At 41.8% G+C, this 18,459-nt stretch overlaps 1 protein-coding gene and 1 long non-coding RNA gene across 17 annotated transcripts in view; one reads left to right on the top strand and one right to left on the bottom strand.

Annotated features, from left to right (window-relative positions):
- The window catches only part of LOC139794787 (uncharacterized), a 43,721-nt gene extending 35,036 nt beyond the window's left edge, over positions 1-8,685 (bottom strand). Inside the window, exons 1-2 of the long non-coding RNA XR_011725266.1 lie at positions 8,644-8,685; positions 1,615-1,693 (exon numbers count right to left, since the gene is read on the bottom strand). This is a non-coding gene — a long non-coding RNA (uncharacterized lncRNA). The remainder of the gene's footprint in view (positions 1-1,614; positions 1,694-8,643) is intronic.
- EYA4 (EYA transcriptional coactivator and phosphatase 4) overlaps positions 8,433-18,459 on the top strand; it is a 149,371-nt gene continuing 139,344 nt past the window's right edge. For 4 of the 16 annotated variants that reach the window (XM_071740878.1, XM_071740884.1, XM_071740881.1 and 1 more), the window contains exon 1: positions 8,437-8,972. The gene's annotated coding sequence lies outside the window, so the exon portion shown is untranslated. Of the gene's footprint in view, positions 8,973-10,132; positions 10,893-18,459 lie in introns of all 16 variants that reach the window. The other 12 variants (XM_071740874.1, XM_071740882.1, XM_071740877.1 and 9 more) reach the window with 9 other exon arrangements.

The following is an 18,459-nucleotide window of genomic DNA, read 5'->3' as shown; positions in this document are numbered from 1 at the left end:
GTTGGGGGCTGACCTGTTGGAGAGCAGTGAAGGTGAAAGAGACCTGGGGGTCCTGGTAGACAAGAGGATGACCATGAGCCAGCAATGTGCCCTTGTGGCCAAGAAGGCCAATGGCATCCTGGGGTGCATTAGAAAGGGTGTGGTTAGTAGGTCAAGAGAGGTTCTCCTCCCCCTCTATTCTGCATTGGTGAGGCCGCACCTGGAGTATTGTGTCCAGTTCTGGGCCCCTCAGTTCAAGAAGGACAGAGAAGTGCTTGAAAGAGTCCAGCGCAGAGCTACTAAGATGATTAAGGGAGTGGAGCATCTCCCTTATGAGGAAAGGCTGAGGGAGCTGGGTCTCTTTAGTTTGGAGAAAAGGAGACTGAGGGGTGACCTCATCAATGTTTTCAAATATGTAAGGGGTGAGTGTCAGGGAGATGGAGTTAGGCTTTTCTCTATGGTGACCAGTGATAGGACAAGGGGTAATGGGTGTAAGTTGGAGCATAGGAGGTTCAAGTTGAATATCAGAAAGAATTTTTTTACTGTAAGGGTGACAGAGCCCTGGAACAGGCTGCCCAGGGGGGTTGTGGAGTCTCCTTCACTGGAGACATTCAAAACCCGCCTGGACACGTTCCTAGGCGATGTACTCTAGGGGGCCCTGCTCTGGCAGGGGGGGTTGGACTAGATGATCTTTCGAGGTCCCTTCCAACCCCTAGGATTCTATGATTCTATGATGATTCTATGATTCTATGATATCAGATAGCTGAGCATCATAACTGTGATTTATGTTACTGGAGATATAGAACTATTTATTTATTAATTCCTCTCCCCCCCAAAAAAAAATGGTAATATCGAACTCCATCTGTAATTGAGTGAAGTTCTTTTCAAAGCTGTTACCTGTCTGCAAAAATATAACCTAAGGAAAAGGGATTAAAAAAAAAAAAAAAAAATAAAAAAAAAAGCACTGTTACCAGGATACCAGGATGAGGATTACTATAACAATTCTACTATTTGTTTGCAAAGGTTGAGTAAATTGCCTATAAATTTTGCAATCTTCACAAGCTCTGAGCAGTAAAACTGTTATTACACTTTGCTCTCTATGTACCTTTAATACCCAATCTGAAGTACATTTATCAACAGCCACTCTTGTATAAACAATCCTCAGAGAAACCTGACTTGTTTTCACTTGTTATTGATGATCTTTCAAAAACTCAGAAATTGCCTCCTCTTCAATTTCCTACCACTGAATTCTTAGGTAATCACCTCATCAATAGTCCTCAAGAAAAATAATTGTTTCCAGAGCAAAACTCTCCTCAGATTTTAAGCCATCTAATCTGGTCCCTCTCTGTGCTTCAAAAGTGTGAATAATAATAATAAATAAATAAATATATATATATAAGTTCTGATTGTGTACATACTTTTATTAAGTCAGAAGTGGAGAAAACTTTCCCAGAACAGGATAGGAAAAGGAACAGGATAGGGACAAGGAAAATGAAACACAGGCTGCCACCTCTTAGGATATGTGTGTATATATATATATATATATATTTTTTTTTTTTATGTGAAGTTCAATCTTTACTTTCATTTACACATCAATACATGCCATTCAGTTACTGGTTTGGTACTCACATTCACAGCCAATCTCAAGTGTGGTCAAATTATGCAGAAGGTGAAGAGGAAGAGACCTCTGTATGTCTTTTAAAGAGAAGTAGTACTACAGGACAAGGAGCAGAGAGTTCCATTAACTGCTTTTTTCTCATCTGTGACCCACATCCCTTGTGTCCCTTCCTTGCACCTTCTCTTTTCCACTGTAATAGCAAAGATGCTCTGAAACCAGAGCTGAAGTAACCACCTGTAGGTCTCAGAAGAACAAAGGAATAGTGGCAAACCTACATTGTTTGGGTTTAGCACTTAAAAAAAAAAAAAAAAAAAGTAGTAAAATATTTGTTAGGAAAATATAATATATAAGGGGAAAGGAGTGAGAATGGACAGAGATTCAGGAGAGCACATTTATCCAGATGACCCTCTCTGCCTCCTGTTTAACCTACTCAAGACTACTTTGGAAACCATTGTCAAAAACGTTCTCTTCCTGTCCCAGAACTGCTGCTGCCCAACTACAAACTAACAGAAAGAAAGATTTGCATGAACCATTGCATTAATACTCAGTCACACACAGCCATCATTATGAAGAGCATTTCTCCCCCAGAAATGGAACCGAGAAGACATAAAATCTCCATTTGTCTGATTTGGGAAAATCAGCTGACTGCTGCCCAGGCAACACTGACAGCTCTTGGAATATCAACATTTTTCAGTTAGCTGAAGCAAGGCTTTAACAGTTTCATCCTAGAACCTTCTTATCTTCCTTATAATTCAGATTTCAGGAAGTGCATCAAACAGTGAGCCACTTCTCTCCTGAAAGTTTGTTCCATCATACATGTGATCCTGTGTAATTACAGTAAAAAAATGTCCACTCGAAAGCAACAGACACACACCAAGGTATGTTCTAATTAGTAGTAAAACTGCTGTAGTTTTTTTCCATTGGCTTCAACCAGTGGACAATTATGCCAGAGGAAATTCTATTATTATTTTCTTCTGTGTGTTTTACATGGGGCTAGCTGGCAAGATCCCTGTGGCAAAGACTGTGCCTGCCTCTGTGTTTACAAAGTGTGGTAAGACCTCCAAGCAGAATGTATACATTATGAGTAAATGTTAATAAGTAACCAAACTTAAATATAATAAATACATTAATAACTAATAATATTTTACATAAACAGCCTGGACCTATTGGGAGTATGCACAAGCCATAAACATTAATGATTCTTTCAGAGTACATTTATTACTTCACAGCCAGAATGGAACAACCTTGCCTCCTGCTTGGTTTCTTAAGAATTCAGTGCATAAAGAATGATTTAATAAGGAGTTTGCCCTCAAGTTTAACTTAGCACCATGTACAAAACAGACCTCTACAACTGCTTGTCAAATGTCCTGAAAGTAAGCTGAATGGTTTATTTCTAATCAATAACTGATACTCAGAATGAGGGCCTCACAGAAACAAACACCCGGAGAGTCTGATCAGGAATATGGCAACATAAGACAGCATTGCAATTCTTTCTGAAAACACAGGATAATGGTCTCTAAATGCTATGTCCAGCTTCCTGCCCATTACCATGCTTACAGTGCTGCAACTTAACTAGCAGCTTAGATACATACATACTTTCAGAGCTGTAATTTACAAGTTCAGAAAGCCTTTTTTTCAGTAGAATGTTTTAACAGGACAAAGGAGCCTGTACTTTGAAATAAAACAGGTTTTCTGAAAACATTTGTTAACATAAGTTTTTTGAATCTCTGTTTTTCATTTTATGTTTTTTTCTGTGTGTTCTTCCTCTGTTGCACACTACCCACAAATAAATGGGTGAAATTGTCACATACAACTTAGGAGAATCAACTTAAGTCATGCTTCTGGAAGAAATAAAGTTATTTTAAGTGCAATGGCAACACAAAATGTCATTTGTAACATCATTTGGCAATGACATTTTTACTTCTATAAAAGATGTGAAAAAGCTCACGGCCAATTATTCTTTGCTGAATATATTTTGTTATCTTAATTATTATATTAAAATGCAATATGATGTTTCAGTGTAGTAAAAATTGTTGGCATGGATCTGTATTTGAGTTTATTGCATAACAAGCCCCATCCTGCAAACAATGACATCCATGTATGTTTTGCCCTTGGTTCCACTGGAAGCCTCAACATGCCTGATAGTTGGCTAAAAAACGTGAGTACACTCTGACATAGACCACTTCTGATCAGTAACAGTAAAATGATTATATCATGTCTTTGGTTAATGCTACCTATATATGTTACCAAAAACTACTTTAAAAATGTTGCGGTTTACGTCTCACAGAAGTTAAGGGTGCTTTAAATAGATTTATAGAAACAGAATGGAGATCCCCAAGTTATGCTGTAGAAGAATGTCATAAGTGGATATAGATAAACAGAGAGAAGCCTTAGAAGATGGCTGATATTCCTAGAAGGAATCAGAAAGTGAGGAAACCATTTCATGTGAAACTGATTAAAAAGCAAATACAAGAGAATTACACTAAGCAGCAGAACTAGTGCTTAATGAAACAGATTAAAATGTTCATATTTTTATAAACCATCCAAGGATTGCTCTTTATTTTATTTGTGATGAAATGAAATCTGAAACAAGGTTCTACAGCCAGAATAAACACGGATGTATGTGGAGCACACCCTCAGCTCTCCCCAAGTGCCAGAGGCTCTGGAGGTGAGGTAACGCCAGCCCTGACATCTCCCACCTCCCCAACAACCTGACACAATGTTGTCTCTGGAACAAGTCTAAGAGAGACTTTTAAGCTACACATGCACTAGGAAATGGTCTGGGGATTGCTCCTCTACCCTGAGGCTATCTGCCAGAGCAGTGTTTCTGTAAGGCTAAAACTCTCACTACAATTCTCTGAGCCTCCAGAATATGATCAGTGGAGCAGACAAAGCACCACTAATGCTCCTCAGCTCACACCCCTTTCGGAACTGCACCAGGGCATTTTTTTAGGAGAACACTTAACTGCTGTGAGCAAAACCATGCCAAGAAGCAAGCCATGAGGTCTGTGTGCTAGCCCTGACCAGTGCAGATGCAGTTTTTGTATCCCACAGTGACAGGGAACACATTTAAAAAAAGAAAAAAAAAAGAAAAAAAAAAAAAAAAAAAAAAAAAAAAAGTATGTCCCAGCATTTTCCCAGTGTACGCTCCATGTCTTACTTAAATGAAACTCCATGAAACTTCCATGAAGTAATGGTGTCTTGCCAGTAGCACTTTCAGGAAGGAAAGATGCTGATAAAATTGCAGGATGCAAGTTAATATTGTCAAGAGCACTTCATTCTGCCGGCACAGCCAGCTGAAAAATGCAGGCATTTCTTTTCAATTTGCCACCTTTATTCCAAGCAAACTTGAAAGACAAAACTTACACTCACTTCACTGGGACTTTGGTCTGTGTGCGGCATGCAGAAGAGAGCCCTCTCCTGGTGAGCGCTGAAGATAATTGAGAACACCCCTGGCACCGTGTTTGGCACTGCCCTCAGCACATGTCTGTGTGATGAAGTACTGAACAGAGCCACTCAAAATAAAATATTAGAAAAGCTCGGCTATTTGGAGCCACAGAACCTTATGATTGATGTCAGATTTGCTGGGATTAGAAAAAATAATAGAAAAAGTTGAAATCTAAATAACACTGAAATTATGCCATACTTGAAAACTGGAACAAAAAAAAAAAAAAAAATTGGTTATATAACGTCCTTAAAGGCACAGTTGTGCACCTTCAGGTTCACAATGACTCGCCAGTTGTAACCTGCTTTTGAACCTGCAGCTGAACCCTGCATGGCAAATTACTGAAAAGGGTGGGTCACCTTCTTTTTAAACCTGAAATCTGATAACCACAACAAAAGAACCCCCATTCATTCTTTCTTTTTGGGACTATAAAGCCCTGACACGTTGATAATAACCCTAAGCATACAGATCAACAAACCTTGCCTAATTAACACACTTTTGGGTTTCGTACTTGAACCTGAAAATAAGAAACCATATTTCAAAGGCCTACCTCTGTAAACAAAAATTCACAACAGGTACCTAAACTGGATGTGGCATATAGTAGACAATTCAACAAATCATCAAAATGATATACAGCCAAAATAGTGGCTGTCTGTTGTTAGAGTTTTTCAAAATAAAGTATAATCCCTTTGCTTAAACAAAAACAACAAAACCTTTTTGTCACTGAGATTCAATGTAAAAATATATTGGTTGTATTTCAAAGTTATTTATAAAGGTCCTAAAGCCCATATTGTTTGTAGTAACATATGCAAACACGATTATCTGGAACCATACTACTTATGGCTGTAATCTCTTTGGATTTCATAAGGTAAGTAGGGTTGGGGTTATAATACTTGCATAGAAGACCTCCAGGGAAATTCCAAGTTACTGTATGAGCTGAAATTCAGCAACATTCTTCTGCTGACTCAGTATTGAACCAGCATAAAGTATATTATCACAATGACTGTCTTTATATAAGAGGTAAAACCAAGGATATGAAGCACTTGTGGTCATTAAACACCCTATGGTAGTTTTTTGCAAGTGTAGGAGTGCCTGGACAAATACCAATCTAGATAATCACATCCTGCCCACTTACATTCCCCCGTTGCTTTAAATGGATAAGGTATTATTCTTCTATTCTTGTGTAAAAGTGGATCCTACAGCCCTTCCTTTGACTTCACTGGGACTATTTCTAGTGTGACCTTCTCCATGCAGATCTCTATATGATCACACAGAGCCATTTATATGATTCAGTGTATTTATATGATTTATATGATTCAGTGTATTGTACTAGATTTTCGATTTGCTGGCTTCTGAAAAAAACACCACTGAGCTCACAGGAATGTTCATCATCCCAATTTAACCAAAATCATCGGTTAATTTCTACCTGTGAAAGTATGGAAAATCAGTGTTTGATTATGTGACCAATTTCTGTAGACCTTCTTTTGGTACACCAGACTAAATGTTCATTGGGATGCATGACCCTGCCCACTCTCAATGACCTCAACAGCAAATTAGAAATGTGGTTCGGTAATGCCAAGGTCAGGCCCTCTAATGTCAACCTGTCTTGGGTCTGTACTACGTAAGAGCAGTGAGATTCTCCCATTGCTCCTCCATCTGAAATATGTTACATCCAACAAAGATCATACATAATCTTTTCAAGTCGGCTGAATCTTACATTTTAAGAGAGGGTGCAACAGATGGTTAAAAGCTTGCTTTAAAGTGATATGTCTATTAAAACAACCCACGTTACTTGGGGGGCTGCTCCACATAACACGAATGTGCTTCGTTGAAGTAAAGTGAAAGGAAACCAGACTTCAGAAAACCTTCATTCTCCTGTTCCAGTACCTCAAGTTAGAGCACTGCTGTTCACAAAACTCCACGGGAAAGAAGGGAACTGTTCGTCTGTTTCCCTACAGAAGGAGCCTGTTAGCAAGATGGGTGCTGGCGTTAGTTACAACTCGTTACTTTGTGGAAGGGGTGTCAATCACAATTATTTCCTGCAAATCTGAATTCCCCTCACTCCAGCCAGTTACTCTGTAAACTCAAAGTTTCAAAATTCACTTCATATTTCTGCCTTGTCTTATACTATGTCAATCTGAAGACTGGCAATTGGGGCTTTTTTTTGGTTCAAATGTTTTCCTAGCTGTATTTGTGTAGGTCAGAGGACTTTTCCAAGTCTGTTCTCTTTCTGATTGGCAGTTCTCCCAAGACTGCAAACACAGGAGTTTTAAACACTTATTTTCATGAATATTTAGTCATCGTAAGTCTGAAATATTTAAAAGAAAGATAACCATGTTAGCACAATCTAGTGAACTCAAATTATGAAATACAAAGGCAGGCAACCTTAGTAAAGTTACGTTTTTAACAGTATTACTGGATGCAAAGTGAGCAAATAGAAGGCATTGAAAGGAATCCACAAATCTGTACTTTTCCCCCCTCATTTCATGTGACTGGCTGATCTCAAAAGCTTCTCAAAAGCTTCACCTGGTACTTCTGAAAACCAAGACTTAGCTCTCACATCTCTCTCTTGCTATAGTGGCTAACTTTTACTTCCTCTTGAATTTTTGACTCTACACCCTTCAGAGAGTGAAGTTACTTGATAGAAGGAGGGTGATGCAGCTGCTTGAGCAAGAGCCACTTCCAGGCTCAGAGAATACTCAGGAGACAACACAAGGTGAAGGATAAGAGTATGAAATGTGATTAGGCCATTAGGGATTTTCTTCTGCTTCCCCACAATAGGTAGCAAAGAGATCCAAACACAGCCAGTGGATTTCCAGCAGAAGAGAGTTCTCAGTTTCAGAGCATTAAAGAACTTTGTCTCCATCCACAATAACCAACTTCAGAGGAAGGAAGCAAATACATCCCATAAAAAGTTCCAGCAACAGGACATGTTGTGTAGTGACTGATCATGCTTGATTATTCGTGTACTCCCAACCTTCCCAAAAAATCGGGATTACTTTACTGTGTTGGTTAATTGTAGCTGAAACAAAAGTAAAAAGCGAAGTGCAGACTTTGGTACCTGGACTCGAGTGGATTAATATTAGTCAACCACGGGTTGACTTGCTACCCATCCATGCCTCCTTTGCTTCCATCACTACTGGTTGTAGCTGCTAGGGAGTAGTGAAAGCAAAGGGCCCAGGCTTCGGGCTGCGAGGCAGTGGAGGGGCGGCTGGGACGCTTCGGAGGTGCGTGTCGGCCGGGGGGTGACGGGGGAGCCGGCCGGGGGGTCAGGGCGGGCAGCGCAGTCGTGCTAAGCAGGGAGGCCCGGGGCGGGCAGCGGAACGGCGGGACAGCTCGGGGCGGGCAGCGGGGCGGCCCAGAACAGACGGCGGGGCAGGCGGCGGGGAGGGCAGCGGGGAGGGCAGCGAGGTGGCCCGGGGCAGGCAGCGGGGCGGCGGGGCTCCCGCGCCGAGCAGTGGCCGGCGCAGGGCGCAGCCCCGGCGGCTCCTCCCGGCACAAGTGCAAAGCGGCGCCCCGGGGCCGCGCTGGCTCCTGCGCTCCTCGCCCCTTGCCTCAACGCTCCCGGGACGACCTTTGTGGGAGGGAAGGAGGGGGTTACCTTTTATTAGCAAAGTCCTGTCCCTTGCCAGGGAAACTTTCTACGTGCCTGTGAGTGAGAGGCAACTGTTTGCACTAGCTGAAGTGCGAGGAGTGTTTGGCTTCTCCCGTACCAACCTCCTCCTCCATCCACCCCCCCGCCCCGAGTCTCCCGCTCCGAGTTGCGCTTTATTTGTGTGTGGAGAAAGGGGGGGAACTTGTAGAGGGGATGTCCTGTTTTTACCAGAGGAACAGTGCAAAAGGAGAACCTCGGCTCGGAGAGGGGACGAGAATAAATAAACAAGGAGCAGCCCTAAAATAAAGGTAGCGGCATATCCCGGCAGCGAGAAGGTGAGTGTCTCTTTGACTTCCTCGTACCCAATTCCTCCTCCCACCCCTCATGCTCAGCGGTGGATGTAGGAAACCGGTTCGCATGTGCATGTGTCCGTGGAGATGGGTGTGTGCCTGTGCTTGTTTTCAGTGTATATTTGGCATTCTTTTCGTGTTGGTCCGATGACCAAGGAAAAAAAAAAAAAAAAAAAGTTGCTGTAAAACATGATGCGCAGCTGTCCATTGCGGGACAGAGAAGGGCTTTCGGCCCCCGACCCCACGCGAGTTTAGTTCCCAAAAAAAACCTATACTGGTCTCTGGTACGGACGGGGTGACTTTTTGCCAGTCCAGCCGGATTTTCTGCCTCTCTCGAGGTGACACTCGTCGTCTACTGCCAGTTACCCTGTCCGCTGGGGTAAGCCCGGTGCCGGCTGCTATCGCATTATTCCCCGCCTGCGCCTCCCGCCCACCCTCGTAGCGGCGGAAATGTGGGGCCCAGGCTGCACCCCGCTAACAGCCGGGGGGATACCGACCCGCCTGGGCGAGGCGGGAGGAAAGCCGGGCGGGAGGGCTCTGCCGGCTGCCCTGCCGCCCACCCGCGCCTGTAAGGGCCAAGGCTGGTGCAGGCAGGGGCTCGACTGGAGGCTGGAAAGAAACCAGTTTCCTGGCCACGAGGACCCCTCCGGCCAGGGAGGCACGAAAACATTCAGGGGTGGTAGCGAGCCCCTTCCCCAAACATTAATTTCTGCCAGCAAGGCCAGACAGAGTTTGAGAGCGCGGGGCTGAGGCAGCTCGGCCGGGAACGCAGGCATAGGAGGCAGGGGCGGGCTGTGGGTCCCACTGCCCGCTCCGGGTCCCTGTCGGTCCCCGCCGCTCTTCCCGAGCCCTTCTCTGTCCCCACCGCCTGGGGGTCTCCCCTGCCCTCCTTCCCGCGGGCGGAGCGCTGCGGGGGTGCAGCCCTGGGGGGGAGGCGGCTAATGGGGCCGGATGCCGCCGGCCGACAGCCACCTCTGGGGCTGCTGCAGCCGCTTTTCCCGGTGTCTGAGGGCAGCGGGGACAGAGCTGCTCGTTGTTTGTGTTCCTCGCCGTTTCCTCTCCCTGAGGGATACCTCGTGCCCTTCCCCTCCCCCGCCCTGGCTTTTTTTTTTTTTTTTTTTTTTTTTTTTCCCTTGTGGTTTCAGGACAAAATGGTGCGTTTTCGGGTTGTCCCACCTCGCCCCCGCCATCGGTGCGGGTCCCCGCTGCTGCGGGAGACAGAGGCACAGCAAAGACCCGGGTCGGGGATTTCGCCTCCCTTTCCGCTGGCGATGCGGGTTCATGTGTTTTGGTTTGAAAGCGTTTCCACGTGGGGAAGCCTATGTCTGTGTGTGTGTGTGTGTGTGTGTGTGTACTTGATCCGTGAGGAGGTAACAGGATTCTGTGTGTTCAAACCGAGTGGGCTGTTGGCCATTAATTTCCCTCTCCGCCTGTCACTACACTTCCAAAATCAGATACCCGCAGAAAACCCCCGGCTGGGTTTCTTTCTCACCGATCCAGCGGCCGCTTCTCCATGAGGCGCGGGGGCTCCTCCACGCCGTGATACCCCCCCGGTACCCTCCCGGTAGCCGCCCGCCGGGGAGCAGCCCCGCGGCGCTTTCCATCGAGGGGCGAGAGCCGCATCCATCCCACGGCAGCGCCGCTGCCAGCCGGTAATTGGCATCTAAAGTTTCATTAAGTTTCATTTACGTTTATGAAACTGCTGTGGAGAGCCAAGTAGGTACGCTGCTGCCTTCCCGTTATCACGCAGGCAGGATTTAAAGCTGAGCACCCAGAGGTGCAGGTTTCTTTGACGAGCGGCGATGCGAAATAGCTTGTATTTACACAAATTCCGGGAGGCAAGCTGTACCAGACAAGGGAGCGTCTTGGCCGGTTCGCTTTTAAGCATGAAGTCATGCCAGAACAGTAAGAAACCAGTGTTTTCACTTTTCTGAGATTTGTTTTGAGTGTTTCTCTTGCTGCGACCAGAAAGTGGATCTAAGATAATCAACGGCTAAGATTCAGAGTGCGATATACAAGGAAGGCGTTTTTTCTGTATGTTTTTTTGTTTTGTTTTGTTTTTTGTTTGGTCAGTTTTTTTGTTTTTTGTTTTTGGGGGGGTTTTTTTGTGGTTTTTTTGTTTTGGTTTTTTTTTTGTCTGACCTCAGTGTTTATTTGTTAACTGAAGAGTGTACTTTGCATCAAAGCTCAGGCTCTATCATTGTTTCATTTTCTCAACATTCAGAAGAGCGGTTTTGTAAAATTACTGTGGGTGTGACTTTTTCTCTTAGCGTTTCTGGAAATGCTGCCCCAACAACAAATGTTTGCATAACTACAATATGTATCATACTGTGAGTAAAGTGGAAATACAGACTTACATTTCTCTCTTTTGCCTGTGATTCTTCCTTTATGTTTGACATCTAACATTAGCTGGGCTATGTCCAAAACAGCTCTTCTGGCTTTCTTTCAAAAATTCTGGTATTTCTGTTACCAAGTGTTCTTCAATCAAATTTAAGAAAAATTAAATAGGAGTATGTTGACTAATCTTTTATGTATCTATGTTCAGGTAATTCATATGCAGTCATAAATTGTTATATGTATATGGTTGTAATGCTAATAAATGTAGATGAAAGTTACTCTTGCTGGATTTGTATTTATTGAAGGCTTCACAACACTTTGCAATAGAAATTTATTCTTCTGAATGGGTAACACCAAACACCAGTGGGATAGACAAACTAATGAGTAGAAAACGGGTGGGTTACCAGTGAGTTGCAGTTCCCAGTTAAAATGTTTCAAACAAGGCAACTAGAAATACAGCTATAGATAGTATCCTGTTGCATATTTTTAGCCTCTGATGCAAGCTATGAGAGCTGCTCTTTTAACTTTATGCAACTTTTACCGTTCAGTCCTAGGATTAATCAATGTTAAGCACTGAAATTTGGTGTGCAAAAGGTACCTGGATGTTTCCCTGATGACCTGGTGGTATCGCATGATGTTCAGTGTAAACTTCCACCATTAAAATTTAAACCCTTTGAATTCTATTAAATATGAAAATTAATTCAGAAAGAAGAAAGAAATTCCTGGAATTTCTGTCAAATGCTCAAGGACACAAGCATAAAATTTTTTCTGTGTTATCTTTTTCTTTCTTGAAAGTAAGGGTTTTATGAACTCAGGGTAAAACTGGTCTCTCTTTTTATAAGGAGATTTTATTCAGCATACTTCTATATTGCAGCTGCTGATCATATTTCATAGAGCTGTTAAAGCACTTAAAACCTAAAATTAGGTACTGTCTGGTAGTAAATATTTCAAATCACTCCTTGAAGAAATAAATAGAGAAGTGAACTTTGAAAAAAAGAGACATTTTGAAATATATCGTTGAACAAATGTAAACTTGCTTTGCTTTCATTCAAAATAATACAATTATAATCTAAATCACTGATTTCAACAATGTTCTTTTTCCTTAGGTTTTCTTCATCTCCTGTACTTCCATTCTGATTTTTTTTTTACTGATTTTATTTGATATCATAACATGAGATTTTGTTCAAACTATGTTTACTGCAGCAGCACTTATATTAACAGGTATCAAAATAACTTCAGTCATACCTGTACTTCCAGTGAGTATTCTTCTGATACTAAGAGCTGAAATGTAACTTCTGTTCTTCCTGGCATGGATGTTTCTGTATAGCTTTTAATTGCAGACAATATATACTTGCTTTTTTTTCCATACTTAAGATGAGTTAATTCACAGATTGATATTTTTTGTCATATGGTAGTTTTCAGTGTCTCCTAGTTGAACATGGGAATAGGTTTATTTTCTCATTATAATTCATTTTTCAGTATTGTAAGTGTTTGCAAGAAGAATGCAAACACAGGGGCATCTGACTAACAGATATCTGTCAAGTTTATCCCCAAAGCTGGTAGGAGAAACACTCAAACAAATTGCTTTGTTCTTGAGAATCCAATATTATTTCTGCTGCCTAGCATATCTATAATCTTCTTGCCCTTTTACATCAGGAAAGCAGTATTTATGTTGTGCAAGCGGAAGAAGAGTTTTGAAATTTAATAATCAATTGAGAGGTTTGTAAGTTAACTCTTAATATGTGGTATTAACAAGTGCTGGGTTTCTTTTTCTTGGATTTAAATATTGTGTAAATATGTGTCCAACTTAACCTTTTCTGTCATTGAAAAGCGCTAATTGATCTTACTGGCTCTGACATAATAGTATAGTTTGATATTTGAAACCTTTCAGCTTTGGCATGGCCCTTTAATCACCCCTGAGATTTCAGGGCATGGCTCTACTGAAGGCATAAACTGCTACTCTTTTCAAAATGAAATAAAAATCGTTGTTAAAAATAAATTATCTTTATAGTCTTTTAAAGTCAGTAGATGTTTTGCCTATTGAAGCCCCAGGCTTTACAATGTATGTTAAAACTTTCTGCTTTACTTGTATGTACTAGGTGACATTTTAGTTTTTCCTACACAGAAATAATGGTTTTGGCCAAGTCCACATTTCTGTGTTGCAATGTTATTAAATCTGTCATTAAATCAGAAGTGCTTAAAGGAACTTGGATGCACTTTGCAATGCAAAAGCTCAGATGTGAAGAGTGCTTATCTGTCAAGTAAAGAATAAAATTTATTGGAAAAGGCTGTAAAACTTAAATTTTTAGTCGACATTGTAGGTTGTAATACTGCCAGAAGGATTCCTTTTGGGATGTCTGTAATATGGGACCCTGGTGAAAAGTATTTTACGGCACTGTCTTCTTTTTGTCTCTAAGCCTGAGAAATGTGTCAAATAGCTGCCCTGCCTTTTGCTTAAATGTTAAACAGTAAAATTACTTTGATGATTGATTATCCTATACCAAAATGCATTACTGGGCAGTCTCACTCACAGGATTGTATATAGGCTACTTGTCAGACTTTTGAGCACAATGTCAAATGCTAATGGCTGTCTGAGGAATACTAAAGTTGAACCATTTTATTTTCAATTTGTTTAAAAGTTCTTCATGGTAAGGGAAGAGTATAATGAGGAGTGATTGTCTTCTTCATATATTTTGGAAGTCCATATACTAGTGAGACTAGGATATACTTGTTCTTAAGCTATTTGACTCAATTACTAGACATTAAACTCTGATTTAGACTGCAGTTACCAAGGATTTGAAAACTAAGATTTTAAAGATTTTCTGATCTAAATTCTTTGGGAGTCTGAATTCCTTCACTAGAATTAAAAATTAAAATAAAATAAAATAATCCAAATTTTTCATGAAGCAACTGTCCAGAGAAGCACAGTATCGCGAGTAATGTTGCAGGTCTATGTGTAGGGTTGTTTAATTTTATGTAATTTAAGTGCTGTCTCTGAAGAACTGAGTCTGTCTGGGCTGAGTGAATACTATGTCTTGACTCCAGGATTGCCTCCTTTTGTGGCTGGACTACACAGTTTTACTAATTTGGAGCAGCAGATTGCAAAAAGACCTCCCAAAGCAGCCTGCCAAATATTAACATTTAGAAGACTAAGTTTCATAGAGGTGATAACTTTTAACTTACATACATAAGTCAATACTAATAGATTTTTTGGCAACATTAAAATTTGTTACTGTTGTGACATTATCCAGTACAAGCTGACATTGTCAGCAGTATAAAAAAATGACTGCTGCCTTTTTTTTTTTTTTTTTTTTAATTGGGTAGATGCAGCAGGTATTTTGCTCTTGACACATATATAATTAAACCACATAAACCTACATTAGAATACCATGGAGGGTATGACTTAGACCACAAAAGCAAAAGAAATACAGAGCTGAGTTTGCAACTTTTCCAATAATTCTTCTCTATTACTATGTGTATATTACTATTGAAATCAATGCTAGTACATGAGGTCATTGAAAACTTAGCTTGGTGATTTTTTGCCAGGTCTTGAGCTGTTGCAAATTGGAGTAGGAATGTTGAAATTACTGGAGTGGTCTCACATTATGCCAGATGAGTATCTAGTCCTCTATTCTTAGTGCAGTCTGTTTTGTTGGTTTGGGGGTGTTTTTGGGGGGGGGGAATGCATCATGAAGTACTTTGTATGTGTGAGATCTCATGCACAGAGTACTTAGAAAAAAAAAAATAAAAAGGAGGGTTAAATATGAATGTCCAATTTTTATATTCATGTTTTCTTCCATTTTAAGATATTTTCATACTCCTGTATTAGAATATTTTTTTATTTTTTTTTCTTTTTTACAGCACTTCATTAATGACCATGTAAATGCCTTTTCTAATAATATTTTTCCTGAAATAATGTTGTTAGAAACATTGTTAATTTGCTATGATTATAAATTTCCTCCAGGCAACTGTGTTGCTTAGAGAAGTGAACATTCGGGTCGCATTTACTCATTAATTTCGTCTATGCCAAGCCTATTCAGTGAAAGGTGTGAGGTCTATTTTCTATGTTAAAATCCCACCTGGATGTCCCTTTTTTATATACTGTAGGATATTCCTAAAGAATCACAGAAAACGAAGTTCACCTTCTCCCAAGTGAGACCAGCTAAACCAGCCTCTCTACACTCTGTTTTATATATCCTGACACCACGCTATATGTGAGGTCTTTCTTCCAGCTCTCCATCATGGACATGGTTTCAGAAAACCAGGCACAGCTCAAGCACCTTACTCACATTTTCTCTGCCAAGTTCTAGCAATGCAGCTCACACTCACGTTGCTGCTCAGGTCTTCTTAACGCAGAGAACTAGGAAGCTGGAAACTGATAGGGCTGAATAGTATGGATTATTTACAAAGAGTATATTCTGGAAAAGGGTCTCCAAAATAAAATTTTCAGGTTACCCCAAGGCACGGTTTGGATCTGTGATAGGTTTTCTGAGGGGAAAGAGCAGAGTAGCTTTCCATTCATCCACTTATATGTATGTTTATTCTAACCCGATGCGATAGAAGGAGCTGGTGTAATGTTTGTATATATTTGATTAAATTAATTCTGCTTCAGAGAAGCAATTTTTGTTTTCAAGCTGCATCCATGTGCTGAGCTTGCTGTGCAGCAGTAGGGATGGGAGTCACCTGCAAGAAGAGGAGTAGGGTCTGTCAGCTACAATGGGCAGCTGATGTGTTTCCTCCTCACCGCTGGTAGCTATTTAGCTATCATTCTACTTGTTTTCCAATTAAACTATAATCTAATTTCTCCAGCGGTTAGCTGAGTATTCACATTTTTGGCTCAAGACAAACTTGGCAGAAGGGGTTCCTCCATCATGGTTGTCCTGCTTTGAGAGGACCAGGCTTTAAAACTGCCTTCGATCATACCCACCCAAGACCTTCTGGACCTCGCCCCCCCCCAGCCGGTTCGGGGCCGCGGCGGTGCCGGTGCCGGTGGGGGAGAGGCGGTGCCGGTGGGGAGGGGAGGGCGGGTCAGGTGACCCACAGGGACCAATCACAGCGCTCCTGGCCCTGGCGCTCAGTATAAAATGGCTCCTCAGGGACCCCTCCTCTGCCTGGACTGGGTTCTCTTTGTTGCTGCACCTCGTTTGCTCCCCGCGGGAGAGCATCGCTCGTCGGGACGGCTCCTTCTCCCGCTGTTCCAAGCAGGACCGGCTCGGTTGCTCTGGGGCTGTTGCAGACTCTGCCTGGGACCCTGCGCTCCCCCATCTGCTGCTGAGTGCCGGGTGGGACTTTCCTGCTTGGGAAGTAATTAACAACTGAGGAGTGCAGGTTCCACAGTTACGTATTTATATATATTTGTAGTTCACCATCTTTACCACTACTTCATTAAACCTATACTAGCTTTTCTTCCAACCTTATTGTGTCTCTCCCTTATTCCCTTTTTTTTATCTTCACCTGGGAGGCTAGTGGGTAAAAACAGGGAGCATCTGTCACCTAGATATTGGCTAAAACTGTTAAAATAGTAGTGAAACTACCCATCTTCTGGGGGTCTTACCTAGATCTACATCAAAAGAAGTCTAGGATTGGAACTCCAGCTTGGATGATGTTGTCAGATAAGGACTGAGGCTGCAGCATTTTGATTGGGAAGGTTAGGAACATGTGTGTCACTTTGCCTTTTTTTTTTTTTTTTTTTTTTCCCCTCATAGTGTCCTGAGTGTTTTGGTTCATACAAGCAGTAATGGCAATAATCTGTGTGTGACTCCCTGTTGTGCCGTGTCTGCAATTCCTGTTTCAATTTGTTCTGCATAGCAGAGATGGAAGAGCATGAAGCTATGGTTTCATGTTTTGTGGCAGTGATTCTTAAGCACCTTTCTCCTCCTCCTCTTCCTCTTCACCTGGGTGCTCCTTTGAGCTGGATCTGTCCCTTGCTGTGGTTCACAAATGCCTGTGCTGGCAGGGAGGCAAAGGTCAGGATGAGTGGCAGCACCCGCACTGCTGAGCCTGGCACCGGTGCTGCAGAAATAGCTGTGCAGCCACAGTCTCTGTTACCTAATCTGCCACCTCTGTTGACTGAAGTGCAGGGTCAAGTCTGTGGGATAGGGGGAATTTTTCAGGGTGAAAACATTGTCTACAAAAATTATCCCTTGATACTTAACCAAAAGGTTTTATTGATGTGTTTTGTTTGCTTTAACTACAACTACAGTCACTGTGAATAATTTGTAGATACATACACTTGTTAAAAGAATAAGGAAAGCTTTGGAACCTTTGGAGGGGACAGCTATGATACCCTGAAAGGCAGGCAGGAATTCAGAGATGATACCAGGCAATTGAACTTTTCCAGGACTCTGAACCACTGTCCCAAAGCTGAGCTAACAAAGGGCAGAGGTAACAAAGGTAGGGCATGAATCCACTTGAAGGACATAATTGCCAATGGCTGCAGAGCTCATGACTGGCTTTATTCTTTTACCACTATTTCCTGTGGAAAGAAGTGGAATTATGTCTCAAAAGTGGCCACTGCTTTACTGACACCGTAGGCAAAGTGCTTAATTTATGGCAACTATTTTTTATTAGTCCATACTGTCACAAAGTATTAACTTATATGCTATTACATTCCAAATGCTTTTTGTATGTTCTTGTGTAACACTGAAATATGCATGTTATACCACATCACAGGTCTAGAAGCACTCAAGCATGCCAAGCTAATGATACTATTTTTGATGTGAGAACAAGTTTGATTTCTAGATGCATGATTAGTAATGTAACCCTTTTGTAAGGGTCTTGAGTTGACAGAACTTTTTCATTACTAAACTTTAAAAACACAAAATCAACTTTTTATAAATGAAATGTATTAAACAGCAAACTCAGGCATAGATTTCCAGAATTCTTCCTAATGAATTTTTAAAGAGGACACTATTAGACAATTTTCCTGGGGCCAGTCATCAGATCAAAAGCTATTTTACCTATGATGCAAAGAGTAGTGATCCCTTACTGTGATAGTTCTGCAAGAAGTTAATCTTTTGATTAGATCAATTGCTGACCTAATAAGAGATCTCACAAACTTTTCTGTATTTCTGTCAGTAGCCTCTCATGCCTGTAGTGGTGCCCCACAGAGACTGAGGGAAGAATACATAATGAA

Source organism: Heliangelus exortis, chromosome 3, assembly GCF_036169615.1.
Source record: "Heliangelus exortis chromosome 3, bHelExo1.hap1, whole genome shotgun sequence".
NCBI classification, from domain to species: domain Eukaryota; kingdom Metazoa; phylum Chordata; class Aves; order Apodiformes; family Trochilidae; genus Heliangelus; species Heliangelus exortis.
This window is presented reverse-complemented; position numbering and strand designations above follow the sequence as displayed.